Below are 10,954 nucleotides of genomic sequence, written 5' to 3'. Positions count from 1 at the left end.
GGGGGGGGGGAAATTCTTTTTACCCTTCTGACCCTAAATCACACAGTTGAGGGTACAATAAGAGGGGAGGAGGGATTTTTTTACCCTTCTGACCCTTAATCGCATTGAGTGGAGTCCTCGGGGGCGGGGGGGTGGTATTTTTTTTACCCTTCTGACCCTAAATTGAATTGCGAAGCGTGCGAGGGGGGGGGGATTTTTCCTGATCCTTCTGACTCTTAATTACATTGTCGTAAGTCCAAGGGGGGGGGGTTAATTTTCCCTGACCCTCTGATCTTTAATTACATTGCGAGACGTCCACGGGGCGGGGGGGCATTTTTTTTACCCTTCCCACCCTAAATCACATTGTGGGAGGTCCAAACGTGGGGGGAAATTTTTTTGGCGACCCTTCTGACCCTAAATCGAATAGCAAAGAATCTGGGGGGGGGGCTTTTTTTTCTGACCCTTCAAACCCCAAAGCGGATTGGGGAGGATCTAAGGGGGGAGGGGAATTTTTTTTTGACCCATCTGACCCTAAATCGGATAGTTAAGGGTGCGATGAGAAGGGAGGAGGGATTTTATTACCCTTATGACGCTTAATCGTAATGCGGGAACTTCAAGGGGTGGGGAAATTTTTTTTTACCCTTCTGACCCTAAATCACATAGTTGAGGGTCCGATGGGGAGGGGGGAATTTTGGGTTCTTTGTTGAGAATGCAAGAGGGAGGGGATTTTTTTCTGACCCTTCGAACCCTAAATCAAATTGCGAAGGTCGGAGGGGGGGGGGGGGGTTTTCCGACCCTTCAGACTCCAAATCTGATTGTGGCGGATCCGAGGGGCGAGGGGATTTTTTTTTGACCCTTCTGACCCTAAATCGGATAGTTGAGTGTATGGGGGGGGGGGATTTTTTTGACCATTCTGACCCTAAATCTGACTGTACAGGATCCGAGGGGTAGGAGAAATTTTTTTTCTGACCCTTCTGACCGTAAATTACATAGTTGAGAGTGCGACGGGGAGGGGGGAATTTTGGGTTTTGTTGTGGATGCAAGGGGGAGGGAATTTTTTCCTGACCCTTCTGTACCTTAATTGCATTGCGAAATGTCCAAGGGGTGGGAATTTTTCCTGACCATTCTGACCCTTACTCGCCTTGTGGGTAGTCCAAAGGGGCGTGCGGAAAACTTTTCGACCTTTCTCACCCTAAATCGCATTGTGGGGAGTCCCAGCGTGGGGGGAAGTTTTTTTTCTGACCCTTTTGACCTTAAATCGAATAGCGAATGGTCCAAGGAGGCGAGGGCTTTTCTTTCTGACCCTTCAGACCCCAAATAGGATTGTGGAGTATCCAAGGTGAGGGGAATTTTTTTCTGACCCATCTGACTCTAAATCGGATAATTGAGGGTGGGATGAGAAGGAAGGAGGGATTTTTTGCGACCCTTCTGACCCTTAATCGCATTGTGAAAAGTCCAAGGTAGGGTAAATTCTTTTTGACCTTTCTCACCCTAAATCGCAATGTAGGAAGTCCAAGGGGGGGGGGTAACCCTGGTGGGGAACTCTTATCAATTCTTGACGGGTATGAGTTTCGGTAGTAAGAAACAGTAAGGTTAGTGTCACTTCCATATGTAGTCTTATNAGATTCAATATGATTTCTTTTTCTATCTCACTGATATGAGAAGGTCGATGGTTCGGCTGTATATCCGAATTTCTATAAGAATGGACCAGAATTCTTATACATTCTTATAGAAAAAAATTATATATTTTTTTAGATAGCCCATTGGAACCTCGATACTACTCGATGAGAACAGATAAGATTCGAAGTTTTTCCTCATGCGTTCTTATATGAATACAGAATTATGAATACAGAATTATATTAAGGAAATTGGGAATGGGGAGTAGAAAGAACTTGATTCAACTTTTCTCCATATGAATGATATCTGTATATTTAACCAATTTTAAGTACACATATGAAAAATGGAAATTTCATTGTTTTACACAATTTGTTAACTATGTGATTCATACATCATAAATTTGAATTTTCGTAGTATCACGCGCATTGTTAAGCTTCATGAATTTGTGGACCATTACTATGAATACCAACCAATAATTCTGTACTATGTCTGAGATTTCGACCAACTTTCCATATACTCTGAGAGAAAAATACAGTAAAAGAAGAGTATTTTTTTAAATCAAACACTCGATGATTCCCGGAAGTGATAACGGAGGAACCCGTGTGCACTACGGAATACTTCGTTATTTCAATTGGATGAATGATCAAACTTTATTCTCTAATAGTTGATTCTGAAGGTTACAAACATCAGAACCATAATTTAATTTAATAAACGATTCTTTTGGTTATATATCGCTTCGTATCCCCTCAATATTCCATCGGTTTTAAAGAGTTATTCAAATGTTAAAAATGTGACAGCACGTAACATACTCCCATTAATTTTTTCTTTTTCTCGAAGAGTTCGGTAATATTCTTTGATGGAAAAATGTTAGTTGGATTTGCCGGGAAAAAATTTGATAATTTTGCGAAAAGATTAATATTCGGCTCCGGTAGATTTTCATTGGAAAAAAATTCCCTATTTTTTCTCAGAAAAAGTGTGAAATCATACCTGTGGCTCTGTTTCACAAATTTTTAGTAATTTTCATTTTTCGAAAGAGATGGTTTTTCCGCACATGACCCCCCTACCCCCCCGGCCATTGAATTCATTTTTAAATTTTATACGAATAGTTAATCTGCCAGTATTACTCAGCGTTCCCTGTATGCCCGAAAGATTTTGTTGTTTAATTAGATATTTTTGAGGGAGCTGATTAAATATGCAGATTGTTCTCGCCAAGACTAGCTGCAGTCTATTTAAGAAGATAATACTAAAGATCATAATACTAAAACGGCTGGAGAAAATAATGAACAAAATGTTTCTTAGATTTTTCAAAAATACCTGTTTTTTGTTTCGTGATTTTTTTTGAAACTGTGATAGATGAAAGGATATCGAGGGCAAAAGCGCGATGGGTGATGCGTTAGCCGCTTTATTGCATCCTCACCCTCGTCTTTGTTTCTTTATTTCAATTATATTACTGCAATATTTAAAGAATGTGAATACACGGAGAAAAAAGTTGGAGAAAAATTACTAAACAAGTCAGGTAATTGTGGTGTAAACTCGATTTCCAGTAATTTTTACCCCAAAATCAGAGAAAAAGTGCGAGACAAGTAGTGAATTTTCCACCTTTGGTCCGAGAAAATTTACTAAACGTGAGGGTAATTTGTACCGAAACAGTAAAATTTACACGGAATTCCATCAAATATTATCCCAATGAATGGGAATAATTACTTGGCCGTAGCTAATGGCACTACGCGTGAAACACGCATGACCTGCGTATAACACGCAGGACCTGCGTATTACACGCAGACTGACTTGAGCCCATGCCTGGTACACCCAGGCCGGTTCAAACATGTGCCTGACACACGCAGGCAGGTTCAGACATGTGCCTGACACACGCAGGGGTCCGAACCTGCCTGCGTGTGGTACGCAGGGGTCCGAACCTGCCTGCGTGTGTCAGGCACATGTCTGAACCTGTCTGCGTGTGTCAGGCACATGTTTGAACCGGCCTGAGTGTACCAGGCATGGGCTCAAGTCAGTCTGCGTGTAATACGCAGGTCTTGCGTGTTTCACGCGTAGTGCCATTAGCCACGGCCTAATTACTTAACATTGCGTAAGATTTTTTACCTGTTTGGTAAAAATTCACGCGCATTCGTCCCCATGACCTTCAAATGGGTATATGGAAAAAATACTCTACCATGTGGGAAATATGACAATTCAGAAGGATAATTTTTATATCCATAGATGTGTATTTTTTACCGAACAAATCGTAAAAAGTCCCCGAAAAACGGGTACTTTTTCACTGAATGCATTTCTGTCCCACGATTACCTTACGTACAGTAAAATTTACTTTGATTTTCTAGGTAATTTTTATCAAACTTTTTTCTCCGTGGAGCTATTGTTTTTTTATTAAGAAAAAATCGTTAAGCATTGATTGGAGTACAGTGATTTCGCTGAGCTCGTGCCGTTACAATTCCGGAAGAATTGTTCCCTGGCATAATTTCCCATTTTGAAATTGTTACCAACAAAAAAAAATAGGAACAGAATACTTTATGCTACCGTATTATATTGCATGAGATTATAAAAAAAAGAACTATGGTTTTCGCTTTGTTACGCGCATTACTAAGCAATTGCTGCATTTCAATGAATTATTATGATTTGTTTGATGTTCTTGAAGAGTTAAATAGATTCATTGATACGCTCAGTCACCTATAGAGCTCATGAGTTCATTCGTTTCGTTATTGTCGAAACAAGTCAAATAAAAAAATTTTACTCACAAAAATTTACATGTATCACGCAGAAGAATTCATAGCAGTTTCAGGGTTTTTAATACCATGAAAGAATTCCTACAGATTTCCAATAGCATTCGAATTGGATGTCTTGAGAGAAACGCTTGGTTATACTAAATTTTGTGGTAAGTGATATGATCGAGTCTCAGTCATAATTTCGCACGGCTAAATTGAACAAAGATCTTTCCGAAACATCCATCACAATAGAAAAACCAACGTTTTCTTGATGGATTTTATGTAATCTTATTGTATTTCATATTTGTTAGGTAAAAAACATACATATACTGCTTCGCCCGTGGTGAAATGAGCAACCTTTTCTTTGAAAATTTTTGGATTAACAATTAAATCGTCGACTTTATATTCGCTTACATGAAGAAGATGAGTTAGAGTACCTTCTTCATATTTATATGACTCCACAGAAAGTTCCCGGCAATGAAAATAACATTGGTCATTGATATATAAGAAGTTGCGGATTTGAACAATTTTAGTATTCATCAGTTGAATGACAGTGTCATCATTCCGGTGAGCCCGTGAATATGAAGTACTTCGTAAAATGTTGCCTTTATAAATACACTTATTGAATATTTTGACAGTACCTTGTATTCTATTGAATTTTGATTTTACGAAATTTTCAATTGCAGCATTTGTGGTATGGGTGCCTATCAGATCCACGTTATTTATGGTTTTGAGGTGATTTTGGATAAGTGGAGGAGCAAATAAATTGATACAAAAATTACGACACACTTCAGACTTGGCGTTTGAATCGATGTTGGATTTGATGAATCTTTTTCTCAAATAGTTATTGGCGATCTGATGCGCTACTCCATTCGGTGAATGTACTTCTTGTTTAAAATGGAAGATACCATTTTCAAATGGAAATGTGGAGTATGCCCATAACGGACCACAACGTCTAACAGTCTCTGCTATATGTAATAAAGCATGAAGGTTGAACTTCATCGCAGCTCTTGTGTAAAATAGTTCACAGTCGCCAACAAACTGTAGGAGGTCAAGTTCACATTTTCCGATTTCCATTTCCGTAATTTTCGATTTGAGACAAATATAGCTGCTATTAACCAGCAGGAGGTATGATTGAAAAAATTCACGATTTAAAATACCTTCCAAACAGGGGACACTGTCGTATAATAACCACAATTTCTACTCTGATGCCTTCCACTTTGCTGTATCGTAGATAGACCGCGGAAGTCGATGAATTTCGCGGGGACGTTTAATTTTTAGCAGACGTTCATTGATCACTCGACGATCAGCCGCCGTCAGGTAACCCTTACTATCAGAAGTTGTCCATAATGTCCACAAGGACTTCACAACTCCTAACAACAGAGCATGCATGTATTCAAACGGGAAATCCCAAACAACATCCATGTGCGGCACTTGCTGAAATGCGCAAGGTCCTTTAACGCCACGAACGGCTTTTCCCATTTCTTCGGCAAGTTTCACGTCTTCAACATGTGACTGATGCTCTCGCAAAGTGGAATTCTCAGTCAGTACATATCTCATGGCTTTGGCAAAATATAATCCAAGATCGTAACACCAGCTGCACCCATAATAAGCGTTGAATTGCAAACGGTTCTGTGCAATTGGCCGAGCAATAGAATCGAAGCTTCCAAATAGACAACTGAATTTCACGATTAATGATTCGCCGGTACTGTTAACTGTAAATTCAAGTCCTTCGGTCATCAACAGTTCGATTTGGTTCAAAAAAACTTTGAAATATGAAGCCATAAAATCTGCCTTAGGTTCTTTGCTAGTTAGGAAAAGACCAGCTAAAATAATATGTTTAAATCTGATCTCTGGAGACAATTCGTTTACATGAAACTGAATTGGCCAAAAACTTTGTTTAGAACTTTTGAACAACGGAGCTCCATCTGCATTAAAATTCAAAGTTAAGGTACCAGGTACATGTTTTTGAACCGCTTTCCAACGCTGAGCACTGTTCACGTCATTGATAATTCCATCATTTGGTTCATCTTCCAATTGGCCTATTCTTTCGATCAAGTTCCTCTGAATCGTTTCATCCCGTAGCAAAAGTTTTAGTTGGAAATTAACATCCAGGGACATGAATTGCTGAGGAGAACGAGCTGATATTTCATTTTGTTTTTCACATGTTGAACAGATGACTTTTTCCCTGTGTTTGAGTCGACGAGATTTCGGTTGCGATAAAACAATTTCTGCGCAATCGGGATTTTGACAAAAAAAGTGGACTATCATTTTATCTTTAGGTGGATTGTAGATTTTCGATCGGAAATACTCGGATGCATTCCACGCTGCATAAGCAGGTCCTGCTAGAACTTTGATCAGGTCAATAAGACGGGTTTCACTCTCTCGTTTCAAATCTGCTTGAATAGAGAAGCTCATGATCATCAACAATACATCTGCGATGGTAAGTCCTGCTGCCGGAAACATCATTTGGTCGCCGTTTACTGCTCTCGTGTCGAAAGTGAAGTCATCCTCCGAATCATTAGACGATTGTTTGTTGGTTCCATGGTTTGAATCATCGGAATTCTGTTCTGAGCCGTACTCCGAGGTAGAGTTGCAATCTTCTTCATGACTTGAGTAAACTTCATATTCATCACTAGCAGAATCGCAATCGCCGTCTTGACACGTTCCGGCATCCAAACTAGCGCCCGGTGAAAATGATGATATAGGCGGTATCCCATCTACACATTCTTGATTATCGGTAGCTGTTGCGGTCGTATTTCCAGAAACCGGGAAAAATTTCGTACGCCTATTGAATGTTCTCGCAGTGCATACATCGGATTTAGCAGAAATATAGTTATCAGTGCCATTCTCTCCTTCATCGCTGGAGGTCGATTCTCTTCCCTTCTGTTCTGTAAAGAAAAATATATTATTTCATAATATTGCATAGCTCAATACATCCGGCTCACCCGGAATTCGTTATTGACGTACCCAACATTCTCTGCTTGAAATTATGTTCATGCTTTTTCCAACGATAATGAGACCTTTTACTGGCCCTTTGTTTTTTTGGAGAATCAAACAGATAAAGTTTTCTGAACTTCTTTGCGGATTTCGATTGACCATCTTGATTATTTTCATCGACATTTGTTTTGTGAGCAGAGCTGCCCTAAGAAAATATATGCTTCATTAGAATTTGAATGAATGCATTAAACAAAATCACTAACAGACAATTTACTATCGAAGTGGTGAAAGATAACGAATCGATTCTCCTACTGAGTGAGATTTCAAGGAATAGGGGAGACCGGGGTAGAATGAGACCTGGTTTTATATGTAAATTATTATGGAAAGATTCATGAATTCACAGTAGAATATACAGAATTCAGTTTTTCTTATAGAAAATGTTTTTGCATCTTGTCAGTATGAATGTTACGGAACTCGTGGGGAATTTGCTTACCGCCAGATTCACCGACTCTGAAAATTCCATTGGTATGTTTGACCTCAGAAGTGTACCCAATGACGATGAATGAATGTACCAAATGACGAATAACTAATTATCGGGCATCATTATCCAACCGTCAACAGGTAGCTCGATCTAGAAAACTCTAGCATCTGTAGACAACATACGACAAAATGCATCAAATAATTTAAAGGTCCAGATGATGATCTGATGAGTTTCAAACATTAATGAGATATAATTACAGGAAAATTGATTAAATGCATGACTCGCTTCTTTATGACAAGTGTATTTATGTATTAGCTAGGCCTTCATTAAGCAGGAAAAACTGGAGTATGATATTCAGGTAGTCAGCGCTTTAGTACATCGCGGAATTATTTACATTCTTGCCATAATATAATTTATGATTCGTACTATGTATTTCATAATTGGAACTTGACAATATTCATTGTGTTCTTAATGGTACTATTCACCTAACGATATGATTGACTATTTCAAGGTGAAATTGCTGATAAAAAATTTCCAATTCATACAAAATACATTTTCGAATAAGGTATGGGATTTTCCACCCTATTTCGATAAGAAAAATTGTCCAATTTTTTTTGGCTTCTAATTTTGATGTATCAGAGAAGAATCACAGACAAAACAAACCCAAAACATTTTTTCTGAAAAATATAGTGAATGAATATTTTGCGCTTGTGAAAAATGGTCTTTTTTTGGAACTGTCTTATCGGTAAAATCATGCATTAAAAAAAAAGCAGGAGTACTTTTTTATGTCATAAAGGGAATATATTTCAGAAGGGAAAAAATTACGCGGAAAAAGATGATATTTATATCTTCTTTGACAAACACTTTGATTTGTTTGAAGGAAATAATGCCTCAGCGCGGTGGAAAATATCTCTGAAAAATTGGATGCGCTACTCTCCACGGACCTTCGGTTTTTATTTCGTAAAGTAGCAACTGATTATTATGGAGTTATACATTTTTTTTGTAAATGAAGAAGTAAGTCGAAGAGAAGTGACTTAGGAGGAAACACTTTTTAGTTAAAGAGGAGAGTGAATAAGCAATAAATTGTTATTATATACAATTTTTTAAATGAAAATTTTTATTGTCACGTGGAAGTTCTTCAACCAAGAGATTTAGCAAGTCCTTATCGAATAGGCTCATTAGAGCTGTTTCCATCCATTCGAACTGAAATTCATTTGATTATTTAATTCACCAAATGCTTCAGTTTGAGCTGATTGTCTCCTCTTTTTTGGTTCTTCGAAGATCTGTACATTTAATGGTTGATGATGAATTAAGAGTATGTAAATACTTCAAAAAGAAGTTTAATAGAGCGTTATTCTGCTTTAAGGAATCCGTCTTCACATAAATGTGAAGCTGTGGGAGTTTTTTTTCTGTAAAAGCAACTCCATGGAGTACTCCTCCATTCGTTTAAGAATCTTTTTTCACCACTATGAGTATATTTTTTTAAATTAACAAATAAATTACGTTTATGTGAGAAGAAATTTATTACAGCAGAATAACAAGATATCAACCTCTTTTGAAGTATTCATATGATCTAATTTATCATTATCCACTGGATGCATAGTTTATTAGGGGGCCAAAGAAGAGGAGACAATAAGCTCAACCTGAAGCACACGGCGTTGAAGATCAACCAGATCATTTGAGGAATTGAAGAATTTACTATAGATGGAATGGATGATAATAACTATGAAAAACCTATTCGATTATGATTTATTAAATCCTTTGCGGGAAAAATTCTGTCACAAATTCGAAATTTCAATTAATAAAACACAAATTGTTTATAACAAAAATTCATTGCCGATTCAGTTTTATTGTGTAAATTGTCTACTCCTAAGTTACTTTTTCTTGACAGGAGAATATCCTCACACTTTTTTTCTAAAATTACATACTGGTTGACAGGCTACGGGACTCTCCACGTACAAAAAAAACGTCTACACTGGTAGACCGATTCATTTATGTCGAATGAGGTTCGTTAACTATTAGCGAATGTAGAGTTAAATATGATCAAACGAATATTCGTTGATAGTTAACGAATAGCTCATTTAAAAAGTCAAAATCGCCTCAAACCAGACTCCACGTACGAAAATTTTTAATAGGAAACACTGAAGAATTCTATAGGAGTTTCTATAGAACTTCTATTGAATTTTCTATACGTTTTTCACCGTTTCTATTGATATGTTCGATAAGAAATATCTATAGAAAAAGACAATAGAATTTAATTTTTCTGAAGAATTATTCGGGCTTCAATTTTCCTAGTTTCTTCAGTCATTTTTTATTTTCTTCGCTTCAAGAAAATCGAACGAAAAAACTTCGAAAATTGTAGTCGGAAAAAATCGATAGAAAAATGGAATTCTATAGACTTTTTCCATCTAATATGTCCTATCGAACACGTCAATAGAAACGGCAAAAAACGTATAGTAAATTCAATAGAAGTCCTATAGAAAGTCTATGGAAATTCCTATATAATTCTTTAGCATTTTCTATTAAAAATTTTCGTACGTCCCTTCTAGTGTGAATTCGTTAATAACTATTAACAATGCACATTTGAGGTAACCAAATCGACCCAGAATTTCAAACAAATCCATTTTTTAACAACAACCAATTCGTTCTATCAGTGTATAAAGTTTCTATGCGGATGGCGTATGAAATTTCTATACGCTTTTCACATAAGATAATCGGATATTTCCTATACGCATCATTTCTATACGAATTCTTATAAATATAATCCGTATAGGGAGTTGGGCCATATCCCAGTTCTCCGTCATTTTAGACCTTGTCCCTCTACTTTTTGCATCTCTGATTATTTAATTCTTATAGCTTACATAGTTTTATGCCTATAACATACTTCCTACATTTTATGCGTACATTACCTATTCACTATCGTACTAAGCCATAAAGTTGCGCAAACGTCTGTCTACTGGGGTAGTAACCCTACACATATTTCTAATCATGGAGTATATCCGATTCGAGGTTTTTCGTCATAAAATTTTCCATGTTTAATGTTTTTTTTTTATAAGACTTCTCACTTTTTTTTTCATTTTGCAACGGGAAATATCGGCTGTATGGTGGTATAATGTTGAACTTAAGCCTCGGTGGGGAAAAAAGGAAAAGCAGAGTACTTTTTAACGGATGAATCCTTCGTTTTGTCTTCATTCATTCTTCATCGCTATAATCAGATGGA

The sequence above is a fragment of the Diachasma alloeum genome, unplaced genomic scaffold (assembly GCF_001412515.2).
Source record: "Diachasma alloeum isolate Michigan unplaced genomic scaffold, Dall2.0 Dall_scaffold_00824, whole genome shotgun sequence".
Classification (NCBI taxonomy): domain Eukaryota; kingdom Metazoa; phylum Arthropoda; class Insecta; order Hymenoptera; family Braconidae; genus Diachasma; species Diachasma alloeum.
The sequence above is the reverse complement of the archived record's forward strand: the minus strand, read 5'-3'. Positions refer to the sequence as shown.